The 27548-nt window shown below is 39.3% G+C and overlaps 1 protein-coding gene and 1 pseudogene across 2 annotated transcripts in view; both read right to left on the reverse strand.

Annotated features, from left to right (window-relative positions):
- PRIM2 (DNA primase subunit 2) overlaps positions 1-27548 on the reverse strand; it is a 307763-nt gene that overhangs the window by 255939 nt on the left and 24276 nt on the right. The window lies entirely within an intron of this gene.
- Positions 13979-15199, reverse strand: LOC123796964 (eukaryotic translation initiation factor 4B pseudogene; annotated as a pseudogene).

Raw genomic sequence — 27548 nt, forward strand, 5'->3', positions numbered from 1 at the left:
ACCCATGCATACGCATGTGCTAGTTACACTAGTTGATACTACTGCATTTAATCATACCAACAACCCTACAAGCTAGATATTATCTTCATTTTACAGCCAATTAATAGAAATAGAAATGAAATTTCCAACTAAAAATTGACACTAAAGTTCACAAGGCATGCAGTCTCCAATAAACAAAATACTACTCTGCAAGAGAGTTCGACAAATATGTAACATCAAGAGAAAGTCATCAATTAAAATTTTCACTGCAATTCTTTTTTGGTAATGAACAAGACAAAAATACGTAAACTAAAAATGTAATACAACTAGATGTCATGATAAGTCTTACAGGTAACAATTTTAAAGGGTGTCACAGCACAAATTATATAGTCAACACTCATTCTACAGTGTTTTAAGTTGAAGCTTAGCCATAGCAAATATTTTCCTAAGAGCTACCACCAGATTATTCTGCCTCAGCATTTGTTTTGTTCATATATGTCTCTATTTAACTGACTATCTACCCTTTCCTTTGCACTCCATAAGGGAAATCCTTCGAAATGCTTCTCCTAATACTCTTTTGGGTTCTAACTATACAAATCCCACAGCAATACATAATAACAACACTTCTCCAGGGTAATACAGTATCTCCCCTTTCCCTAAACTCAGCTCAAATATTTGTATTAACAATACACAGGTGTTTATAAGCAATTAACTGCTTACCTAGTAAATATCAGGGAAGCAGTGGAAGCACACATCACTTTAATGGTCATATAACATAATCAGTTATAAGACTTTACTTGTTCAAATAGTCTTTTGCCTTAGAAACAGGGTCAAGACTAAACTCTCTTTATTCAAAAGTTTTTGGATAAAAGCTAGAGTATTAAAGAATGTAATAAAGGGGCACCTGGCTGGCTCAGTCAGTAGAGCATGCTACTCTTGATCTCAGGGTCATGAGTTCAAGCCCCATACTGGGTGTAGAGCTTACTCAAAAAAAAGAATGTAATTAGATTTTCTCTCATTGAAATATACACTCCCAAGGGCTCCTAGGTGGCACAGTCGGTTAAGCGTCTGACTCTTGGTTTCAGCTCAGGTCATGACCTCGCTCGGGGTTATGAGACTGAGACCCACACTGGGACCTGCACTCAACACAGAGTCCACTTATGATTCTTTCCCCTTTCTCTCCCTCCCCCTCTGCTCCCCCCCATGCTCACGCTCACACACGCTCTCTCTAAAATAAAATCTTTAAAAAAATGTTTAATTAAAGAAAAAAAGAAACGTACTGTCCCCAAAAAATAGAAAAAAATTGCCTACTCTTGCTTAGGTTAGAAATAATGAATAAAATTCTAAGGAATTCAATGTGTTTCTAAATCATTCACCTAAAGTAACCAGGTGCATTCCAAATCACACAGCATTCTATCTAAAATTCATGTCATTGCTTGTGTTATAGCCTTTCAGTAAATACTGTTTTTCCTTGGTGAATTAAAAAGTTCATCCATTTGTCACACACATTCTGTATCTTCATTTATCAATTTAGTTATAACCAAAATTTAAAAGGCCAAAGTAAGAAAATTCTCGCTGAAAAATATAGGATGATTTTACAAAACTTTATTAATTAGTATAAACTGCTACTGACTTATTTCAGTATCTAAAATAGGGGCGCAGTCGGTTAACGTCTGCCCAGAGACCTGGGATCGAGTCCCACATCGTGCTCTCTGCTCAGCCTGCCTCTCCCTCTCCCTCTGCCTGCAGCTCTGCCTACTTATTCTCTCCGTCAAAAAATAAATAAAATCTTAAAAAAAAAACAAAAAACCCAAATATCTGAAATAACCTCGAGTATTCTCTTCTGCTTTTGGTCTAAAAACTACTGGGAAAATATGAGCACATTTCATTTCCTCAGACTCCCTTAATGAAGTTACCTACTGCATGCCTAGAAAACACCCACCCCCTAAAAGAGCAAGACAGGATTAAATGGTTTCCTGCTTCTACTAACAAAGAATCCTCATGTAAGAGAGTAAAAGCAGACATAGTGGAACAATTATAAAAGCAGAGCAACAGAGTGGAAAATATATAATCTTTAAATGCAGAAACCTGAGTTCAAATCTTATGTTAATTAACCTCTTTGCACCTCAGTTTCTTCACCAGTAAAATTAAGAAAATAATATCTATTTCATGTAGCTTTAAACAGAGTATGAAAAGAGCCTAGAATAGGCATAGCAAACAGCATGCCCTTAATACATGGTCAATATTTATTATTAGTATCACTAATGTTTACAGATTACATTTTGATTAGTTTCTGTTTTCCAGGCATAAATTGAAATGTTTCCTGCAACTAAACTGGTTTCTATAAACTTGTCATTTTATTAAACAAACATAGGACTGGTCTTTAGTGGGTATTCAAAATAACTAAAAAAGATCACTGCAACATCTTACAAGCCAGGTATATCATGCTTCACAAAATAAACATCTTCCTGAAAAGAGGTGTATAAGCAAACTGTTCTAAACGGAATCACATTTCCTGAGTAACTTACATTACCATTCCAAAGATGCTCAGCCCTCACTCTGATTTTCAATTAGCAAAGACCCTGAACATCTGAGCTTTGAAGCTCTTCTCTTTCCACTACTACTCACAATTCCCCACAGTTCAATCCCTATTATCCATTCCCAGTCACCAAACAGTACTCTATGTTTCAAATGGCATATGGTATAATGGTATGTATCTTTTTATCATGCAAAAATTTCCGGGCTTTAACAGTTTGTATAAAGCTTTATTTCTATATTTTATAATTATACTGTTATAATTATACTGTTTTACATGCTGCCTTACTAACAGAATTAAGGATTTGGGCTTTGTGTATCTTTTTCTTTTCAATATTCTCCATCAAACCAGGAACTGAGAGACAAGTTTCGCTCTGCCAGCACGCCTAAGAGGAGATTAAGACAGAGCTCTGGTGAGGCCAACGCTCCACAGAGTAAACAAGTAAGAGGCTGCCTGCGTAGACTGCACTGCTATTCACCCTGTGCAGAGTCCCTCACTGAGAGAGGGCTGTACATCCCCTACCGACTGGACTCGTGCATTGCCATGTGACTTTGGCCAGTGAAGTGACATGTGTCACACCAAGCAAAAACTTTATAAGCATATGGTTTACCCAATTCTCTCCTCCCTCTGCCACAGCAACTGGTGAAATTTCAGATAAAGCCTACTCAATCAATCTGAGTCACAGTGTCAACATGACACGGAGCAGGGCCGAAGACGGAACACAAGAAACACAGAGCATGAACAAGAAACAAACCTTTTTAATAGTCACTGAGATTTAGGGATCATTTGTTAACCACTGCATAACCTATCCTGACTGGCAGAGTGACCTCCATGCTCTTTGGATCCCACATTTTTATCAAGATATTGTGAGCACATACTTCTACTACATGTATTTTTCTAAATTACATACATTACTGTACATTATGTACTCATAACATGCCTTACCCCCCACTCCAAAATGTAAAAGGAATGAGATTAAAACTGTATAAGTTGAATTATTTATTTCCTTCCCACACTCCCAAATGATCATCTTAAGCACACCACTTTAGAATCACCAGTCTATTACAATGGCCTCTAAAGATTTAAATAAGGCTTCCGAGCAATTTCATCTATAAACTTCACATCAACAATATTCAATCATGTTTATAAATATTTGGCCAGAAGCGTTCTACTTGCATCCAAACAGCTTTCTCTCCCTCAGACCCTGGTCCTTAAACAAAGATGTACATCAGATTTGCAGTGGAGCTTTTCAAAATTAGAGATTCCTGGTGCCTTCTAGACCTCCAGAATGAAGCCCAGGTGTATATTTTTGTTAAAGTTCCACTGGTGATTTGATGCATCTCACCAGTCTAAAGAGTAAGTCCCAGGGAAAGAATCCTCTTCTTTTTTTTAAGATTTTATTTTCTTTTTAAAGATTTTATTTATTTATTTGACAGAGAGAGAGAGAGAGGGAACACAGCAAGGGGAGTGTGAGAAAGGGAAGCAGGCTCCCCGCCGAGCAGGGAGCCCAATGCGGAGCTCGATCCCAGGACTCTGGGATCATGACCTGAGCCAAAGGCAGACGCTTACCGGCTAAGTCACCTAGGCACCCCCAAGATTTTATTTTTAAGTAATCTCTACAGTCAACATGGGACTCAAACTCCCAGAGCTGCGATCAAGAGTCAGTCACACGCTCTACCAGTCGACTGAGCCAGCCAGGCACCCCAAGAATCCTCTTTTCTAAAATAAATCTATCACATCCTGGAAATAGCACTATCAATTCTAACATTTGTTTTTTTAATGTGGAATTCTTTCTAAAAAGTCTGAGAACTATGTACCAAGCACCATTTCCAGAAGATGGGACCCAGCCATAAATAAGCAAAACAAAACAAAAGTGCTCTCATGAAGCTTACATTTTAATGAGACAGACTATACACAATAAGCAAATAATTATCAGGCAGCCATCTACGATGAAAGTAAAACAAAAAGACGCACTATGGATGGATGGATTTATACTTTCAGATGCATGGTCAATTCGTCTCTCTGAAGAAATGACATTTAAATGGAAACATGAATGAAAACAAGTCAACCATGTAAAACCTGTGGCAAGAGCATCTCAACCAGAGGAAAGAGCCAGTGCAAAGATCCTCACAGGTCTTTTTTCCAGGGAGCAAAACGGCTGGCAGGTTGCAGCAACAGAAAGAAGGCCAATGGAGCGCAGCGATTGGCAGGGTGGTGTGAAAGGTGCTGAGAGTCTATGGAACATAAGAACTAGGATGATCAGTAGGGGAAGAAAGGGGTAAAGAAAGGGGGGGGTAATCAGAAGGGGGAATGAAACATGAGAGACTATGGACTATGAGAAACAAACTGAGGACTTCAGAGGGGAGGGGGGTGGGGGAATGGGATAGACTGGTGATGGGTAGTAAGGAGGGCACGTATTGCATGGTGCACTGGGTGTTATACACAACTAATGAATCATCGAGCCTTACATCGGAAACTGGGGATGTACTGTATGGTGACTAACATAATAAAAAATCATTAAAAAAAAAAAAAGAAAAGTCAGAAAAAAAAAAAAAAAAGAAAGGTGCTGAGAGGCAGAGAGGGCCCTCAGGCCAGGGTGAGACAGCTTTTATGCTAAGAACGGTGCATTAAACAGACGTGTTAAGCACAGGAAAGTCAAGAGCTGATTTACACTGTGATTTTTTTAAGACCATGCTTATGCTGAACAGAGAAGGAACAGTAAGAGGGATCAGAGTGGAAGAAAGGGAACTACTTAGGGGAAAGATGATGGTGGCCTAAACCAGAGAAGCACTGGTAGAAAAAACAAGTGGACGGATTTGGAATATATTTTGGAGTAGCACAGATGGACGGATTGTAAATAAAGAGGATGAAGAAAAAGACAAGAGTTTTAGCCACTGGGCAGATGGTGATACCATTTACTGACTGTTTTTCTTGATCCTCATTATCCACTGTTATTTATACTTTACTTCAATACAGATTTGTCCTATGTGTCTTGCTGCAAGTCACCTCAAATCCTTTGTGGAAAAGGGCATGACATTAATACATGTAAATAAATGATTTAAAGAATTAGTTTTCTTAGAATGAAATACGCCTGTACTAGCAGGTAAAAAGACATGTTAACAATTCCAACGATATTAATACAATTAAATTATTAATAGGAAGACTGTTTAAAATATCCAGGGTACAATGAAACAATTTGGAATCATTTCTTTTACAATGAAATAAAAAATTTGTGGATAACACAAGCAGTGAAGGCAAACATCCTGGTTTTTAATATTGTTATCACTAGTTTTTTTTTTGTTTTTTTTTTAATTTGAGAAAGCGAGAGAGCACTAGCTGGGGGGAGGAGCAGACTCCCCACTGAGCAGGGAGCCTGATGCAGGGCTTGATCCTAGAACCCTGAGATCATGACCCGAGCCAAAGGCAGACGCTTAACTGACTGAGCCACCCAGGTGCCCCAGTATTGCTATCACCATTTCTAATAAATACTGTTCTATACTGGTAGTAAGTATTGTGATCGATAAAGGCCACTTTGTTTCTCAAATGCACTGTGACCTATTATTAAACTTACCGTGGGGTTTAAAATTCTTTGACATTCCCATTAAGCTCTACCTTAAGACTTGAGATCTGTCCTCCCTTTGATCTGGGCTGGCCTATGACTGCTTTGACTAACAATATGGCACAAGTGATGCCACTTCAGTCCCATGCCTGATCTTTGAAAGGACTGACAGCTTCTGCCTTGTTCTCTTAAAGTCCTGGGTCACCTAAGAAGTCTAACCTCCTTGCTTTCAGGATCACATGGAGAGGATCCCAGCAAGAGTCCAGCCTTCTAGAAGTCCTTAACTCAGTACTGAGCATGTGAGTAAAGCTGCCTTGGACATCCCTATACCAGACTAGCTGCCAACCAAATAACCCCAAATGACATCAGGTGGAGCAGAAAAATTGCCCTGTATAAATCCCTACTCCTCAAAACTGTGAAATATTATAAACTGGTTATTGTTTTAGATTTAGATTTGGCTTTGGTTATAAGTTTTGATATTAGGTTTTAGAATTGTTGTTTTAGATTTGGGGGTAATTGTTACATAGTAATAAATAACCAGAACACTTATCAACCTAAAATAAAAATTAGTTTAAAACATGTTTTCTAGGGATGTCTGGGTGACTCAGTCAGTTATGCTGCTGCCTTCAGCTCAGGTCATGATCTCAGGGTCCTGGGATCAAATCCCGCATCGGGTCCTTGCTCAGCAGGGAGCCTGCTTCTCCCTGCTTGTGCACGCGCTCTCTCTCTCTCTCTCTCTGATAAATAAAATCTTTTAAAAAATGTTTTCTATTTACAATCCAATTCTTTTTTTTTATATACTTTATTATGTTTTAGCAACCTCTACACCCAATGTGAGGCTCAAACTCACAACCCTGAGATCAAGAGTCGTATGCTCTTTCAACTGGCCCAACCAGGCACCCCTACAATCCAAGTCTTAAAACATACTTTCTGCATTTAAATGTACAAAAGTGAACCATATAATAGGAAAAAATGAAAAATAAATTGTTAATAATTAGTAAATTTTTAGGAAACAGAGAAAACAAGAAATAAAAAAAGGAAATAATTATCACTGTGTTGCTGTGTTAATTAACCAAAATTGATAGCACGGTATGTTATGTCACTTACAAATTCTTTGTCATTTATAATCATTTGAAACATTCAGTTGGAAAGCAAACAATAATTTAATACCCTGAGATTCTAATTAGTATGTTGATATCTCAGTAACTCTGCCAAGCTGATCAATGCAAAAATCAATCATCTGGTTACTTTATTACTGTTTTTTTTTAATAGCAGAGGCACATTTTAATATATTAAAATTTATACTAGAGAGAAAAGATTAATTCCTTATACTTATGCTCTTCTCTTCTACAATGAAACCTTTCTCCTCCCCGCCCCCCAAAACTGGGTGATTTATACAAGAATTCTTCAAAGTCTCCTAAATAAATCAAAACTGCAGTGATTCCTGAGCTGGACATGACAGGACCTGAAAGTTATAATCTGCCAGGATACATTCCACCCCATCCCACCCCATCCCACAAATATTTCTTCAGCATCTTCTATGAGCCAGGTACAGTGCCAAGAGATAACAGAAACAAAAGCAAGATGCTACCTTATAAATTAACTGTATTATTTAACCATAGCAAAACCTTATAAAAGAAGAGAAGCTGACTCTACTAACAAATCTGAAAGAAGCGGCCACTCACAAGAGGGAAGAGCCTGGTTTCTGGCATGCAATGGAAGAGTAAAAGGCCTGTAAGGGCCTGAATGTCCACCAAGCCTGATGCTCAGCCTTGCCTACTTGAGTTAGAGATGGGCAGGATGAAAGGAAGCACGCTCATTAAAGTGGAAGAGAGCTGACAAGGTGATCCATCCCAGGAACCAAATTTCAGAACCCACGTCAGAACTGCTCAAACAACTGTAGATAAACGGAGTTCACCAATAGTACCACCAAGGCATTGGCTTTAGCTGAAGCTTACAGAACAGCACTATACAGGGTAGCCAGGCAGCATTTTTTTTTTTTTTAGATTTATTTATTTATTTATTTATTTGAGAGAGAGAGAAGACAGAGAGCACACACGCCCACAGTGGTAAGGGCAGAAGGAGAGGAAGAGAGAATCCAAGCAGACTCCACACTAAGTGCAGAACCTGATACAGGGCTTGATCTCACGACCCTGAGATCATGACCTGAGCCAAAACAAAGAGTTGGACGCTTAACCAACCGCACCACCCAGGCGCCCCAGCCAGGCAGCATTTATAGCATTAAGATTTATTGAGAATAGCTCGGTGCCCCTAAAAGGAAGGAAACCTAGGAAGCCACATAAAGGCACAGAAGATGGAAGTGAGTCACTACCAATTAACCAGTCTCAATCTCTCTCTCTCTCTCTCTCTCTCTCTCTCTCTCTCGGACTCACACACACACATATCCCAGTGCTGAACTGGGAAGCAGGACTCAGTGGTCAATTTATAGGCTGACTCACTTCCAGGCTGATGTGGCCTAGAAAAATGGCAGTAATATAGCAAAATACAAAATAACAATGAACAAACAAAATACTGTATAATCACTGATACTGAACATCAAAACAGCAACATTAAGAAATTTTAATTTATTTAAAAACTTAGGTCTATTGCTGAGACCTAATATAAAAACACACTACAAAAGACAATGAGTTAAGTATAAAAATACGGAACCTTAGAGAAATAACGCACAGTGAAAAAGTCAACGAGAAAATACTATATGCATTATTCCAGTCCAAGCAGGAGGCTAAAAGCCTGGTAAGACACCTGGAGTCAGAACTTAAACAACTTTATACCAAAACTATCGATGAATTTCTTGTTTATTTTCATTTATGTCTCTCATCCTTACTCTCAGTGCGTATGTAAAAAATAGACCCCTGTGGAGACCTACCAGTGATCCTACAGTCATTCTCATTGGATTAAGCTCTGACCCCCATCTAGCCACCTCATTCATTTGTATATTCCCTCTGTTGAGCACGTTCTAAAGTATTTTCTACTTTGTCCTATAGGAACCAACCCCCACATGCTCAACCTCTTTGTGAATGCTCTCCTACCTCTGCTGCCTCCTGAGAACAGAGCTTTACCGTAAATGGACATAAACTCATTCCCCTCTTTTCCCCCCACTGTGGCCAGTACATCCCCCCTACAGATGACTGCTCTTCACCATGAACTGCCTCAAATTCATCTAGCCCTTCTGGCACCTCAATATAGTGACCAACCATCCCAGTTTTCCCAGGACTTAGGGGTTTCTCAAGACACAGGGCTTTCAGTGCTAAACCTGGGACAGACACTATCCAAATCCAAAATCTGTCAACACTGTAACATCTACCTCCTTGCCACTGCCCTGACAGATATACCCATATGGATGATCCCCTCAACACTAGTCTCTCAGTCCTTGGCACACTCTGCCCACTCGCACTCTACCTCGGCAGTTAAGGCCCAAGGTCAAAGCCCGGTTCTCAACTACCCCTCCACCCCTCAACACACATACTCCCCCCAACCATATCTCTCATCCTCCCTGCTCACCTACTCCACATCCCCACTACACAGGCTCCTTGGATCCATCAAAGTCTCTCCCCTGCCAGGCCTTTAACTTTTCCTGGTTTTAATTTTCATCCCCCAAAATATTTCATCCTCCAATTCTAACAATCTATGTGCACTCTCTATAGTACACCATGACTTTTATCTCTGTGTCTTTACACTTATTTCCCATATCTGAAATGCCCTTCCATACCCTCTGTTACTACTAGAAAATGTCTATATAGCTAACACATTATCTCTACAAAGTCTCCCCAGATTTTCTCAGTAACAACTACTTCCTCTTCTGTGTTTGAACATGTCGTATTATAGTACTTATGTACTATACTATAAGCATTTATATGTATCTCCTTTGCAATATGAACCTAAGCTCAAAGAAATTTGTTATACTTATTATATTCCCAGTTCTCATCACAATACCTGGTGAAATGTTTACAAACTGGAATATATAAACTATGGAGGGTGACAATATTCAAACTGAAAAAATAAAGAAAAAAGAAGAAAAAGTACTCTGAAAAATATAATGAAACTCCAGAAGACCAAAAATTTATAATCAGAGCATACAAGAACTCATCAAATAAATGACAATAGTTAATGAAGCAATTTTCCCCTTAAAAAAATTAGAACCCGTCCTCCAAGTCAGTATTCTGTCTAGACAGAGGCTGCAAAGAATACACTGGGGGGTAGGGGGGCAAAGTCGGCTTCATCTCCAGTAGCACAGCAGAAGATGCAGGCTCTTGGGTTCCAGACCTAGTCATTAGGCAGTTTCTAATTAAGTTATCCAGATCTACTTTCCAGTGAAAATAATGAAAAATGGTGGATAAACCATTTTTTAAAAATTAGTTTACAAGGGGCACCTAGGTGGTTCAGTCAGTTAAGTATCTGACTCTTGATTTCAGCTCAGGTCATGATCTCGAGATGGTGAGATCAAGCCCCGAGCTGGGCTCCGTGCTCAGTGCACAGTCTGCTGAAGATTCTCTCTTTTCCTCTGTCCCTTACCCCACGTGTGCACAGGCGAGGTCTCTCGCAAATAAATAAAACTAAATAATAAAATTAAAAAATTAGTTTGCGAGAATTTAAAAACTGACAAAACAAGAGGAACTGCCTTTTTTGAGGAAAATCTAAGCCCAAGAGAACCAAAGCCACTTTTGCCCTGAAGGCATCAGCCAATGGCATCCACTTGAACTTCAGAGCCTCAGCCACAAGGGGCAAAGTGACAAAAGATAAGGATCAGAGCCTGCCAAACATGGGATCTTAAAGGAGACCTTCCCTACATTAAATTGAGACCCCAAAGGATGACATCTTCAAGCAACCAATGAACTAGAATTGACTTTCCATCTCTCCCCAGCCACAGGAGAATGAAAAGCAGGCAATTCTGGCACTGGACAAGTCAGGAAACGAAAAAAGTAGGAAAAACAAAGTCTTTCAGAAGCTTAGCCACTCCAGGCACACATCCACAGTTTTGATGAGCCAAGGAGCCACATCCTAAATACAGTTTAAAAACAGTGTTTGACAGGTAATACCCCCAGAAGCCTGGCAGAAGCCAATAGAGTACCTCTCAGAAGAGAGCACACTCATCCTGGGAACCTCCTGAAAAAACTGTATGAGACCAATAATCAGTTCAAGATAACCAGGCACACAAGGAAACAAACAGCAGGAGTGAAAAACAAGCACAAACAACAGCAAGAACAGACCAAGTAAATTTTAAATCTTAGAATTATCAGACACAGATTAAAAAGCAATCTACATTTATAGACAACAACAGGTTTTAAACTGCAAAAAACAAATATCCATTTAACAGATCTTTTTTTTTTTTAAGATTTATTTATTTATTTGAGAGAGAGAAAGAGAGAGCAAGGGCACAGGGAGTGGGGGAGGAGGAGAGGAAGAAAAAAATCTCAAGCAGACACCCCGCGGAGTGGGAAGCCCAATGTGGGGCTCAATCTCATGACCCTGAGATCATGACCTGAGCCGAAACCAAGAACTGGACACTTAACCAACTGTATCACCCAGGCGCCCCTAACAGAGCAGATCTTTAAAGGAACCAAAGAGAACTTCTAGAAATTACAATAGCCAAAATTTAAAACATAATGGCAACAAAACTGACAAAACAGAATAGAAAAATAAAATGGGAAATGGTTCAAGAGAAATTATCTATAATTTGACAAAGAATAAAAAAGAAAATGCAGATATTAGAATGAGATGTGAAGGACTAAGAAGATCTAAAATACATTTGACTGGAACCCCAGGCAGAGAAGAATTAGGACAAGAGCACTAATCAACAGATTCTAACTCAAGAAGATAAAAAAAATCCCACTGCTCAACAAATAGCACATTTAAATCAAGCAGAAGTGAATCACAGTATCTTAAAAGGAGACAACGAGCAAGGTGGCTACCTCTTTTGTTGGTTTTTTGTTTAACTTAAAAGATCAGATTTTTTGTAGAAAGCAAAAAAACAAAAACAAAACAAAAAACCCCCACAACTCAAAGGATGGGATTTTACATCTCAAGACAACTCCCAGGTAATAAGTCTACAGTTTATAAATAATTTTCACAGAAGATATTCTGTACAAAATTTACATGTATTAAGGAGCAGGACATAATCCCCATTTCTGTTCTAACAGGGTGGGCAGGAAAGGGGAGTGGAAAAAACAGTTTTGGACACAACTACTTGGAAGGAGTAGACCTGAGCAAGGCAAACCCTACCTTTTCATTCTCTACAGCAAATAGTTTAAAAAAAAAAAAAAAAAAACCTTTCAGTTTTGGTTATCTCTCTCTGAAAGCCACTTCCTGGCTACTGGCCAATCCAAGTCAATTATTTAAAGTTACTTCATGTGGTCCTGTATGTCCACTGGGTAAATGATTCATTATGCCCACTGCTACAGCACTCATAAACCAACATGTCTGCAGGGCCGGACAGGGTCTAACCTAGGACTGATGGGACAAGGGCTTGTAAACAAGAGACTACGGTGTCATTTCTCTGCAGGTACCAATTACACCCATAAGGATACCGTCTACTAGGCTGACAGTACAAAAGGGCACATAAAAGCACGCAAGTTCAGCTAATGTGCTGCAAGAGAAACAAGGACCTTGTTAAACAGTTCTCTGCATTATCATTTGTTCTCTCTCAAGGGAAGTCAAAACAAACAAACAAACCCACACATTGGTTGAGGCCACATTATAAATCCAAACACTGGTATGGGGTTTCTGTGGAGAGAAGGCAGCATGTAAAAACAAAAACAAAAGCCCTAAACATGGTTGTAAGAACGGCTCACAATTTACCTGTCCTTATTTATCTATCCTCACTCACCACCTAAGACCACTAATTCCAGAGTTTTCAGACACATAAAAGGGGTCAAAGAAGTAGAATAGGAATGGAGGGAAGGAGTGATAGTCAAAAGACATGAAAAAGCCAAGATCTGCTGGAGAACAGCAGTGATTCCTCATTTGCTTCTGCTCCCTGGGGCTGATACAGAATGCCTAGATCAGGTATGTGATTTAAATAGAAACCGCTTTTTTGGGAGGTAACAGCAAAGAGTAGCATGAGGAACAAAAGACCAGGACAAGAGTCTAAATTTTTAAAGCTTCAAGATCTCAACAGTTCAAGATTTCAGAACCTTCAGAAGGGATACTGTTTCACAAAGGGCAAAACCCTTTCTTATAAAAGACTTGGGAATTCCCACAACCCCTAACTGCTTCCTGCTCCAGTGTTCACCATTGGTCACACCATTTCCCCCAACACTCGTGCAAAATAACTTGTCACCTCCCCACAGCCTCTTTTCAAACCACAATTCTCCCACTTATTTTGGTCACCAAGAAGTCCTATTCTTTAGTGGCCGATAGATCCACTCCCCACAACTCCCCTGAGGGGTAAAAATGAAGGAATTCCCCCAGGCTGGTCCCAGGAACTCAGAATTAAGAGGAGGGGCAGGCAGCCTCCTGAAGATGAAAACAACTTCAGAGACTAAACCTAACTTTCCAAGGATGGAAAATGTATTCAGATAATGTTTGAGAATTCATACACGCCACAATAGGATAATAAGAATTAAAAGGTAGAAATCTCACACTCTTCCTTAAGCCTGCCATACTGCCCAACCAGATTCCAGACACTGCATCGCTGTCACTGCCATTTAACCAAATGGAGGCACTAATCACACAGGCAACTGCCTATGTTGTAAAAATGCACAACTTTTCCATGAAAAGCTGTAGGTCTTTTTCTCTCCAGCTACACTAACAATACTCCAGTTAGTTCAAGATCTTAAAGGCTGCAGCAGCGTACAAAAGAATTTCATTTCAAGGGTTTTTTTTGTTTTTTTTTTTTCAAAGAAAGGTCTCCAGGAGATGACTTTTTTGTCTTGTCTGGATAGGAGTTTGTTTTTTTTTTTTCAAAGAAAGGTCTCCAGGAGATGAGTTTTATTGTCTTGTCTGGATAGGAGTTTGATCTGCTCTTGAATATTCCAAGGTGAAGAGACTTGGAGAAAGCACAGGATCCAGGGGTCTATTTGATATAATCTTCTCCCTCATTCTCATCTTCACCATCAACGGAGAGAGCAGCATACTTGCTTACAGAACCAAACTTGCAAAATGGATTTTCTTCAGGTTTCTTAGGTTCAGGTGCAGATTAGCAGTCTTGATCCTTTTTGCCATCTTTCCTATCTGACTCCTTCCAGTGGTCTTTTGTTCCCTCCATCTCCCGGACCTCAGCTGGAACTCCTACTCTGGCCCTTTGGGACACTCATGCCACCTACTTTATTTTCATCTTTCCTTGCTGTTCCTTCCTCAGATGGTTGAGCCAGAACTACTTTTCCCCCACCACTTGTGGGGATTACTGCTCTGTGTCTGAGCCTTGAGACAGAGCAGCAGAGTAAGGACCTCACATCACCCAAGCACTCTCCTTTGGTGGACGGGCTAGCATTACCTTTAGAGGCTATTATGGTTTGGGAGGCTTACAAATTGGAGGGACACTCTTCCTCCTTATTGTTTCATTTTCTAGAGACTTCTCCCTCTCTCTCTTTCTTGCATTTCTGCCAGCTGTGGCTGAGGTCCCAGTCTGAGACGGCTCACTTCCTGTCCAGGACCATTCTGTTCCTGAGCTTCTTCACTTCGCCAGCTTGGGTGTCTCCCCCAAGGCCATTGTTCCAATTGTGGCTCATCCAGTTGGCCCTTCAGTTTCTCCCACTCCTTCTGTAGTCACTCTTCTGTTTCTCAGTCTTTAGCAGCTGTGTCGACAGACTATCCCCCCTCAAAGGACAGAGTTTGCTCGGTGGACTGGGAGGTGCTGGCGGAGGAATTATCTTCCTTAGGAGTACTCCAAGGCTTTAGATTCAGTTTGGGGTTTTTTTGGAAGGGTCGGGGGGAGGAGGACCTCTATCATCACGCCTGTAATTATCCTGAGAGCAATCCTCTCTGGAGCTCCATGACCGATCACCTCATCTGTCATATCCATCTTCACAGCGGTCCCTGCCTCCTCTGTAGTCGTCATCCATACGGTACCCACTACCAAATGCTCTTCTGCTACTGCCTATCCTGGAATCACAGTCTCTGTCATAATCTCTGCTGCTTCAGTCCTCATAGCAATCCTGGCCCCCATATTAGATGCACGGCATCCCTGTGTGGGCTATCACCATAGAAGGCTCACTATCTTATCCTCAGAGGAGCTACAGCTAGACTATCGGCTGACTTCTCAATAGCAAAAAAGGAAGCCAGAAGACAGAAGAATTATATATATTAAATATGTTAAAAGAAAGTACCTACCTTAAAATCTTTGAATGAAAAAAGAAAAAGGCTGTCTGGCTAAGTCGGTAGAACATGCAACTCTTTATCTCAGAGCTGTAAACTGGAGCCCCACACTGGGTGTAGAGATTACTTAAAAATAAAATCTTTTTTTTTTTTTTTTTTAAGAAAGAGAAGTTTGTTTTTTAAAGATTTTATTTATTTATTTGACAGAGAGAGACGCAGCAAGAGAAGGAACACAAGCAGGGGGAGTGGGAGAGGGAGAAGCGGGCCTCCCGCTGAGCAGGGAGTCCGACGTGGGCTCGATCCCAGGACCCTGGGATCACACCCTGAGCCGAAGGCAGACGCTTAACAACTGAGCCACCCAGGCGCCCCTTGAAAAAAAAAATCTTAAAAGAAAGAAAGAGAGAATCTGCCAACCTAAAATTCTACATTCAGCAAAAATATCTTTCAGTAAAGAATGCAATCTCCTTTCTTGCTTTTTGGTTTGTGTAACAATGCCTAAAAGGTAAAAGAAGTATAGTAATAAAAACCTTAAAGAACTATATTTCACCTCAAACTAATGCAACATAAGAACAGCTGGACATTTATGGAAAGATGAACATTTAATGTTCTCCTGAACATCTCCCTGATACACACGGATTTTTTTTATTATTAATCGGTTATTCATATAATTGTGTCAGGATTACTCAATAGATAAGAAGACCCAACGGTCAGGTACCATTTATATGTTTTGTTGGATATCCTTTCTACACATACTCATAATCACACTATGCCCAGTTTTGGAAATATTTACTGACTGCTGAGACAGTCAACAGTTCAAGACTGAACTCCTATGATCATAATTCATTCCACCCAAAAGTATTTGGACTTTTATTTCAATGGTTTAACATAAAATATCAGATTAACAAGTCTTCTGATTTTACATTATTAAACTTTATAAAAACTAAGTATTTTGGAGCAAAACCACAATGAATACTAAGTATGCTTCAAAACTACTGTAACCTGAAGTTTGTTCCCCACTCCCCAGTTTCCCTATGAACTAAGTTAATCAAGTCTTTGAAATTTGCAACTGTTTCTTTAATTCCAAACTATTTATTTCAAGCACCCAGCTAATTGGCAGAATGCCTGTTTCTTCACACAGCTTTCTATTACTGAGCTTCAAATTTTCTTCTTTATGACATCTCCCTTATGGTATCTTCTGCAATAACCTTTTGGTGCACAATTAAAGGCCTCCCAAACTCAATCTCTGTTGAGGCTCCAACTGGCAAATGTCTTCCAAAAAAACAAAAGAAAGTAATTTTCCTTTCCCATTTTTACAATGTAGCCCAGTAGAAAATTGTTCAACTTTACTCGGTTCTAAGTTTTTAAACCACGTAGCACTTTGGACATTTTCAAGATGAATGGAGGAGAGGCAGCCAAACTGTGATTCATGAAAGATATGGTGACAACTGAAGCTTTCCAAGTTAAGCAGCTAACAGCAGATTACAAAAATACAGCTTCACTTAGCTGAGGAGGAAAGGCTGAAACTTGCTTAAGAGGCAATATGGACTCAGGGTGCCTGGCTGGCTCAGTCAGAAGAGCATTCAACTCTTGATCTTGGGGTTGTGAGTTCGAGCCATGTTGGGTGTAGAGATTACTTAAATAAACTTAAAAAAAAAATTTCAATATGGACCAATGGTGCAGCTATGTTTATCCAAGCAAATGGAGAATGAAACAAGAGCAGAGAAAAATAAGGTCAGAAAAAGAAATCAATTTGTTATAATTTTCTCTTATAGGCCATGGAAAAATCAAGTCTTATTATTAAATTTACATTTCCATCACATTATTTGAAATTCAAACAGTGAAAATACTAGCTATTGTTTGTGCCTGGGGTAAAGAGAAAGCAGGTATTTATTCCAAGAGATGTTTAAATACATAAGTTTGCAACTGAAAATATTAGAAAGCAGTTTTATGGATTTGACAAAGGTTTCCTATCTGTTGACCCAGCTCAACATTTTCAGTTCCTCAGAAAATTATTCAAACATTTGATGGTGTAGTTGGCACAATATCCCACCCACCGGAATAGCTCTGCTACTTCCCTTCTGCCGTATCTTTTAAGATTCAGTTCAAATACTGTCAGCTCGTTGATGCCTTCCTAGATTAATCTGGTCTGTAGCAATATCCTCTTTACTTTTCCATAACTCTTAGAGACTGTATGAAATATTCTGGCGTGTGATTATTTTGCCTTGTTCTCTGTTTCACGAAAACAATCTCTACTCTCTGAAACTAAAAATGTATTAATATAAAACCTCTATAATGCAGAACATAATACTGGATATACAGAAAACATTATCAAATATTAGGTATAAAGTACTGCGAAGGACAGCAGTAGCTCCAGACCTTCTCTGTTGTATATACTTGGGAGTAGCTCTGGTAGCTAGGGACTTGGCTTAAAGATACATCTGCACAGCAAGTACACTTTCTACAAACTGTGTTCATTTGGGTACCTTAGTAGGGAAGAGGCTGGTAGATGCAAATCCCTCCAAGCCACTTCCTGATGATGACAGGAATTTAGACAAGCGTTCCCCACCATCTTATACATTTACCCTCCATCAAGGAAGAAAGAGGCTACTCATCTGTCTTACTTCAAAGTCCATCAGGAGCTTCCTTCCCTTGGTTACACTATCTCAACTTACAGTTCTACCTCTAATTCCATTCCTAAAACAGTCAAGTGTTTCATCTGCACTTAAAATATGGATTCAAATACAGGAAGAAGCCATGATACCACCGGGAAGCGCTGGTGTTCTTCAGGGACATCAGTTACCAAGCACTGCCAACACCAGCTGTGAGGGGAAGCAGCACCACCTGCACCACCCAGAGGCCACTCCTCTGCACGTCCTCAAGTCACAGCCCTCCTTCTACTCCTCCACATCAGAAAGAGGAAAAAAAGAGCTCATTTCCACCTTGAAGAACAGATAATAATTGAACCTCCCTGTAACAGCCCTCATTCTTGTAATACTTTAAATATGCATTTTATCCACATTGTTGTATAACAGCTTCTCCTTCCAAAGCTAAACTCCTACCCCATCTAAGTGTGGCCATTTTCATTCTATGTGCTCAAAATTGCGAAAGGAGAAAACACTGAATTCATACATTCTAGAGCCATTATATTGTTCTCTGTAATGATCCTGACATTGATTCTTAAAATACCAGTCACTTGGATCCTTATCTCTATTTTCCTTGCTACTATTAACTTTGAGTTACCAAAAAAGAAAAAAGGCAAAATTATTATTTCTGTTTTGTAGAAATAAATAACAGCCTCGGGAAACGTATATGAGAATCATCTTGTTCACTTTGTTCCTTGCCTCCAGTAAGATCATTACAACCCAAAAGTGATACAGCTTAAGGAATCCAGAAAGCTAAGCAGCAAATTCAAACAGCTGTATATGTGCTACATTTATCCTCGATTCTCCTGTTCCTTGAGCGAAGGGTTATAATAGCAGTAATGTGTCTGCCAACACAAAAAGGTTTTATTAGGCCTCAGCAGTCCTGCTTCCCGGGACTTACAAAATAAGTTTTTTAATCCATTTTCAGTTTTTCAATAAGAGATCATTTCCACAAATTTTCCATATGAATTAAAATTTCTCCCTTAACGACCATAATCCAAACTCCACATACTGAGAACCAATACAAACCATTAAATGCTGAAAATTAGAAGAAAATAGAAATCTGCAACCATTTCAAAACAGCACACAAAAGGAGCCTGTGTGGTGTGGTGTCAATAGTAACTTATGACTGCTTTTACTCGCTTATTTATAACCCTTTCTATTTAAGAAAATGCTTTAGGGGCGCCTGGGTGGGTCAGTCGTTACACGTCTGCCTTCAGCTCAGGGAGTGATCCCAGAGTCCTGGGATCGAGCCCCACATCAGGCTCCTCTGCTGGGAGCCTGCTTCTTCCTCTCCCACTCCCCCTGCCTGTGTTCCCTCTCTCGCTGGCTGTGCCTCTGTCAAATAAATAAATAAAATCTTTAAAAAATAAAAAAAATTTAAAAAAAAAAAGAAAGTGCTTTAAATTCCCCATAGCACCTACACAGGGCCCTAACCATCTCCCTTAGTTCACCATCTCTTGGCTGAACTGAATTTAGCAAGCAAAAAGGACTATCCACAATCCATGCTATGAAATGAAGTCATGAATTTTGACTACTCTAAATTTCGGCAAACTCGTGAGAGGGTAAGAATACTGTTTAAAAACATCAACTACCTTATACCTTATTACCTCTCTTTCCCAGGTCCTGAAACATAAAAAGGTATCTCTGAAAATAAAGAAGACCTCAAAGGATTCTCAGACTCCTGGCAAGTCTCAGAAATGCAGCAAGCCTCTCCAAAATTAAAAAGCCATAAACTTCTCAGCTAACTGTCAAAGGAGCTGCACCAATCAAACTTCTGGAAAGTGGAAAGCATTTATCAAGAATGCTCCCATTTCAGGGGCGCCTGGGTGGCTCAGTCGTTAAGCGTCTGCCTTCGGCTCAGGGCGTGATCCTGGCATTCTGGGATCGAGCCCCACATCAGGCTCATCCGCTGGGAGCCTGCTTCTTCCTCTCCCACTCCCCCTGCTTGTGTTTCCCCTCTTGCTAGCTGTCTGTTAAATAAATAAATAAAATCTTTAAAAAAAAAAAAAAATGCTCCCATTTCTCTCCCTTCAGAGTAATCTGAGCTCCTGCAGAGACACCTTCTCTACTTATCTCATTATCAGAATTTCATTTTCCATACTATTAACCAGAGTTATGAGTTACATAATTTTCATTACATTTCAAAGTCTTTTCAAATCATGGTAGAGTTGTCTGAGAGTATTTAGGGTACACTGTTTTGGCTTCTGCTCAAATTTAAGAAGTCGGAAGCTCGAGCTTAGCTACCATTTCCAGTTACATATCACTGCATAATAAATTACCCCTGAAACTTAGCAGCTTAAAGCAACAACCATTCTATTTTCTCCGTTTTGTTGTTCAGAAATTCAGAAAGGATACAGCTGGCAATTCATCTGTTCCATGTGGCATCAAATGATGTCACTTGGGGTCTTAAGCTGATGAACAGACTGAAGAGTCCAAGATGGCTTCACTCACGTCTAGCACCTTGGTAGAGATGGCTAAACCACCGGGCTCCACTGGGAATGTCGAAGAGTGCTGAGACATGGCCTCTCCAGTATGGCAGCTGCTAGTGCCAAGCTTCAGAACAGACCTCTCCAGCAAGAAGATCTCAACAAGTCTAGTCAGACTTCTTACATGACATCTCAGGACTCCCAAAGAAAGTGTGTCAGACAGAGGAAGTGGAAGCTACCAGTTTCTTAAGGTCTGCACCCAGAAACAGGTACAGTGTCACTTCCATCAAATTCTATTGGTCTAAGTAGTTACAAAACCTGCCGCATTCTATTATCCTTTTCCTATTACACAATAAGTTGTTTTAATCTTCTGGGAGATAGAAAATAACTGAATTCAAAGGAACCTTCCCTTCTACCCTTGAATCCAGATGTAAAAAGCACTCATGATCAGGGACTGTGCAATTGTCAGTCTAGCAACTATCTCTACACACCCCTAAACCACTTGCACTCCATAAAAAGAACTGGACCAAAATCTGCACTTATTCATTTTCGTAAAACTCCACTATTCCAAATTCTATTAGCTTATCTTACACAACTGAGGTTCTAATGATTTTTTGTTACTATACATGTACGTACAGCAATCATTTTTTTTCCTTCCAAGATTTTATTTAAATTCACATTAGTTAACATATAGTGTAGTATTAGTTTCAGGACAATTTAGTGATTCATCACTTACATACAACACCCAGTGCTCATCACAAGTGCCCTCCTTAATGCCCATCCCCCCCACCCACCTCCCCTCCAGCAACTCTGTTTGTTCTCTATAGTCAAGAATCTCTTGGGGCGCCTGGGTGGCTCAGTCGTTAAGCGTCTGCCTTCAGCTCAGGGCGTGATCCCAGCGTTCTGGGATCGAGCCCCACGTCGGGCTCCCTGCTCAGCGGGAAACCTGTTTCTCCCTCTCCCACTCCCCCTGCTTGTTTTCCCTCTCTTGCTGCCTCTCTGTCAAATAAAAATCTTTAAAAAAGAGTCTCTAATGGTTTGCCTCCCTCTCTGATTTTATCTTATTTTTCCTTCCTTTCCCCTATGTTCGTTTTGTTTCTTTAAATCCCACATCATGAGTGAAATCATATCGTATTTGTCTTTCTCTGACTGACTTATTTCGCCTAGGATAATACACTCTAGTTCCAATCACGTTGTTGCAGATGGCAAGATTTCATTCTTTTTGATGGCTGAGTAATGTTCCATAGTGTGTGTGTGTGTGTGTGTGTGTGTGTGTGTGTGTGTGTGTACACACACCACATCTTCTTTAGTCACTCATCAGTCGATGGTCATTTGGGCTCTTTCCATAGTGTGACTATTGTTGATATACTGTTGCTGCTATCAAAACTGGGGTGCATGTGCTCCTTCGAATCACTATGTTTGTATCCTCTGGATAAATACCTAGTAGTGCAATTGCTGGGTCATAGGGTAGCTCTATTTTTGACTTTTTGAGGAACCTCCACACTGTCTTCCAGAGTGGCTGCACCAGTTTGCATTCCCACCAACGGTGTAAGAGGGTTCCCCTTTCTGCACATCTTCGCCAACATCTGTTGTTTCCTAACTTAATTTTAGCCATTCTGACAGATGTGAGGTGGTATCTCGATGTGGTTTTGATTTGTATTTCCCTGATGAGTGATACTGAGCATCTTTTCATGTGTCTGTTAGCCATTTGTAGATCTTCTGTAGAAAAATGTCTCTTCATGTCTTCTGCCCATTTCTTGGCTGGATTATTTATTTTTTGGTGTTGAGTTTAATAAGTTCTTTATACATTTTGGAAACTAGCCCTTTATCCAATATGTCACTTGTAAGTAACTTCTCCCATTCCATCAGTTGCCTTTTAGTTTTGTTGATTGTTCCCTTCCCTCTGCAGAAGCTTTTTATCTTGATGAAGTCCCAATAGCTCATTTTTACCCTTGTCTCCCTTGCCTTCAGAGACGTTTCTAGGAATAAGTTCCTACAGACAAGGTCAAAGAAGTTACTGCCTCTGTTCTCCTCTAGGATTCTGATAGATTTCTGTCTCACATTTAGGTCTTTCATCCATTTTAAATTTATTTTCTGTATGGTGTAAGAAAGTGGCCCAGTTTCATTCTTCTGCATGTGGCTGTCCAATTTTCCCAGCACCATTTGTTAAAGAGACTGTCTTTTTCCCCATTGGATATTCTTTCCTGCTTTGTCGAAAATTAGTCGACCATATAGTACAGGGTCCATTTCCCGGTTCTCTATTCCATTGATCTATGTGTCTGTTTTTGTGCTAGTACCATACTACCTTGATAGTTGCAGTATTGTAATACAACTTTGAAGTTCGGAATTGCAATGCCTCCAGCTTTGGTTTTCTTTTTCAACCTTCCTTTGACTATTTGGGTCTTTTCTGGTTCCATACAAATTTTAGGACTGTTTGTTCCAGCTCTGTGAAAAATGCTGGTGGTATCTGATAGGAATTGCACTGAATGTGTAGATTGCTTTGGGTAGTACAGACATCTTAACAATGTTTATTCTTCCAATACATGAGCATGGAATGTTTTTCCATTTCTTTGTGTCTTCCCCAATTTCTTTCATAAGTGTTCTATAGTTTTCAGAGTACTGATCTTTTACCTCTCTGGTTACGTTTATGCCCAGGTATTTTATGGGTTTTGGTGCATGTAGCAATCATTTTTAAATGACTCAAAGGGATACTAAGGGAAAGAAACCAATGTTCTCTACGTATACCATCTTTTGCAAATCTCACAAAGAAGCTAGAAAGTAACAAATAAAAATAATAGTTAAAATGTATTATATGCTTACTATCTGCCAGGCAGTGTTCTAAATACTTAACATGTATTAACTTTATTGAAGCCACTTAACCTCATGAGATAGTATTATTACATTTTCTGTTTTTCAGATGAGAAATCCAAACTGGAGGGAAAAAAAAAAAAAACTACTAAGTGGCAGCACCAGTATTCAACCCCAGGTAGTATGGCATCAGAACCTGTGCATTCTACCCCTACATCATATGACATATAGATTATCCCCACTTAGACATCATGCTACTTCGTCCTACCACCTTTGACCTTGGTACAGGTCAAAGCAGGATTGTATGTATATATCTCAGATCCTCTAGCCTCACACCCTAAGTCTGCAATGAAAAACCCCAAACATCTTCTGTTACTGGGCCTTTCATATCTGTCTCAAATTAGGAATAGTGTCTGCCCTGGTTTCTCCACTCAACCCTAAATCAGCCACAGACACTTGACTGAACTGTAAATAGTTTTACATCTTTGTGCACCCTTAGAAAAAGACAAGCCAGGAAGAGTAAAAGGCTGGGAGCATGGATCCAAATTCTTCCTCAGTTACTGAACTAAGATGCTCCCCCCTTGCTTCCTGGCATTAACACTAACCCATGCGTGTTAACAGTTTCCTACCACATCTCTCAGATTTGTAAGAGGAAGTTTCGGTCACCTCTGAGAAACCTAGTATACCTATCTATGATCCACCTGTCGATTTCTACGTATGGTTTAAATGTTCATGCCCAGGATTGTCTTGGCTTGTCAGTGTCCTTTCTCTTCCTAGAAGAAGGAAAAAAAGAGCCAGGAAAAATATCAGAGACCCAAAGGACCAACAAAGGTATGACCAGACAATCTAATGAGCTCAGTAAAAAAGCCAAAGTTCAACTCCTCAACTTTGAAAATACTGAAATGCCTAATGACACCAAGTCTGTGACGCACAGCATTTGTGAATTATCCAGCCTTGCATTACACTGAAAGTCTACAGATAACTACCAGTATTTGTTATTCCTTAAATTTATGTCTTAATTAGTTTGACAAGTTGATTTTAAATAATGAAAGCCATCTCTGAAAGGTCCATTTAGACTTGTGCAGATAATCAGCATCTGCCTCTAATCAAACAGAGATGATTAGCAAATTAAACCCTTTAATTAGCATTTTGCATAATTTAGCCAAATTATGCTTCTTAGGTTTAAGAAGGTGAAACAGGGTGAATTTATCAGTTAGCTCTTCCTTTAAATCTTTATTAATTATCAAATTTTACCACATATACAGTAAAAATAAAGACATACAAATTAAATTCAGCTTAGTTGGCTAAAACCTAATACTTACCAACATTTAAGCTAATTATGTCATTTGGGGAAAATTAACACAATACTCAGAAGAGAAGAAAAGTATTTCACTTCAATTTTCTCTATCAACTACCTCAGAGGTCAACTTACCCAAACTATATTCAAACAGCATTTTTTAAGAAGGAAGGAAGAAGCAAGCATCTCTCTTCTGCCATTCAGTACTGCAGAAGCCAAGGTTAATTTCACTAAGCATTCAATCATACAGTTTTCAAGAGAAGCACTCATAAAAAGGTAAGTAACCTGTCAATTTTCTGTTAGACAGAAAGAGACCATAGGACAATAAAGTAGCAAAGGTGCCATCACAAGAAACCAAGATAAGCCATTACTTTTATCTACAGGCAATACATTCTCTCACACACAGAATGATGCTTTTTTTTTTTTTTTTTAAAGTATCTCCACTCTTAACTGACCAAAACACCCTATTAGCTACCAAAGGTACCAATTTCCAGGATTTGATAAACAAGTCAGGTAATAAATAGCAAGAGCTTAAGAGACGGTGGAGGAAGCATGTATCTTTTCTAACATATATTAAACCCCAGCTTCTGATGGAGACATGGTCTTGGAAATAGCGCCTCTGTTCTAGACTTAATCCTCTTACCAAAAAGAGGCAGTAAAATTTGAAAGCAGACTTTTCTCATGACTAAAGATAGCAACCTACTAAAAACTTCAAATAAATTATCTCTATCCTGCTATGAATACTACCCAAACTGTAGCTCTTCTTTTGTGTGTGTGTGCACATGCGTGTGCGCCTGTGTGTCAAAGGGAGTGATAAATACAAAGAAAAATAATCATGTCAAGCTTATATTAAAAAGGGACACTCAAATAAATTCTAACTCATTTTAAAGAATATACAACACACCAAACGAAAACTGACACAGAATAAAGCAGCTATCCTTTCTGAATCCAGATGCTACCACATCCCTGAACAGCCTGTACTTGGAGAGCCCAAACAATAGCTCTGATGTACACTAATCAACCAAACAGCACCAAAATTGTTTCTTTAAGGACTTACTCGAGTGGCAATATTTTTAATATAATTTAGTGTTTTGCATCTACAGACAATCTGAAAATATTAGTCGGTTCATTGACTGGAAAAATCAAGCCTACATTCCAAAGGCTGTTCTTTTGGTATTTCATAGTGGGTCTCAGACGGCATCAACAGCCTAATTTGGAGCAACTACAGCTCCGAAGTGATCCAATATATATCCAGCTGAAAATACTTATTTCTCTTAACCCTAGAAGTATCAATGGGGCAACTAAAATGCAAATGTAAAAAGTTAAAACTCTGGAAATATAAATGCCCAATCTTTAGTCTTATTCATTTACTATTTAACAAACCCCACTAGCCATTTACTACTAAAGTAGAAGGAAGAGACATATAAACACCTGCAAAGCATGAACTTCAATTCATTTCACTACTTTTTCCCCTTCTACACTGAACGGACCATTGGAAGTTAAAGTACAGTGCTTTGGCTCCCCCAAATGACACTTCTAGAGCATAATAATCTTGTCACAGAGAAAAGAAACAGAAGCCAAATACAACTGGGTTCCCTGTAACCCATCTTCATTGGAAGAAACCTGTCCAGCAAGAGATTTAGTTTTAATATCATCATCCCTCATCTACCCCACTCTCAACCTAATTAAACAAAAATATTATATATTCAACCAAGAGTTTATCTCCAAGTGCCAAAAGGTGAAGAAATTATATAATTAAGAAACAGGAGAAAAGCGAAGGTAAAAGGATGGTATCAAAGTTTGCATCACAGAGGTATTAACAGTCCAAAAAGATGACATGTTTCTATAAAAATGCCTTAAAGTAATTAACCACAAAGATTAGTTCCAAGATTATAACTACCCAGACTTTCAAACACCAAAAAGTTCTAATTTGAGAAATTAAAAAATAACACTAATAAAAATCACCTGTTTAATTTTAAACATTCAGTATAACTTCCAGGGTTAGAGTCAGCTGTTTTCATATGCATAACAAAAGTGCTTACTAAATAATAAAATGGCTAACCTTTAGTGTTTACAATGTGCCAAGCACTATGCAATTTACACAGATAATTTCATTCAGTTTCACAACAATTCTATGAGGAATATACTATGATGTTCTCTATCTTATTGTAGAAGAAAATGAGGCATTGAAAGGTTAGGTAACTTACCCGGGGTCATAAAAAATCCATTATGGGAGAGACTAATTTTCTGACATTCTCTCGCTCATACACTCTCCATTAGCAATCTTCTTTTCCACAGACTCAAATACCACTGTTACATACATATTTTGATTGTATACATAATACATTGAATTGTCCACCAATCTCTACTGGCCCACCAGCACTCATAAGCAGTCTGTTCACAACCAAATATACCGCCCTATCCCAAAAACATACTCCTATTTCTATGTTCCCTACCATTACTAATACACAATTCTTTATCTACCGAATAGCTTGAAGTCATCTTCATTTCACATTCCATTAAGTCATCAAATCTTCAGGGTCTTTCCATGCCTACCATGTTAGTCCACTTCTTTCCACTGCCACACCACTACTGTAATTCAGACCCTCATTCAGTCCTTCATTGGTCACTCACTCAACAAATTTTCCTTATCTTTTTTTTTAAAGATTTTATTTATTTAACAGAGAGAGACAGTGAGAGAAGGAACACAAGCAAGGTGGGTGGGAAAGGGAGAAGCAGGCTTCCCGCTGAGAAGGGAGCCCGATGCAGGGCTCGATCCCAGGACCCTGGGATCATGACCTGAGCCAAAGGCAGACGCTTCATGGCTGAGCCACAGGCGGCCCCAAATTTTCCTTGTTATTAACACAGAAATTGGCAATATCTCAACAAAACTCTGCTGTAAGTCTCAACATTCTAATCACTGTTACAACCATCAGAAATATACCAGAAAGATGTTCAAAGTATCTAGTAGGAGAGTAGCCGCTAGAGTCCAGAATCCCTATCCTCCTAAAAGGCCGAGTCTGAA

Source organism: Ursus americanus, chromosome 29, assembly GCF_024610735.1.
Source record: "Ursus americanus isolate L20-20 chromosome 29, mUrsAme1.1.p, whole genome shotgun sequence".
Lineage (NCBI taxonomy): Eukaryota > Metazoa > Chordata > Mammalia > Carnivora > Ursidae > Ursus > Ursus americanus.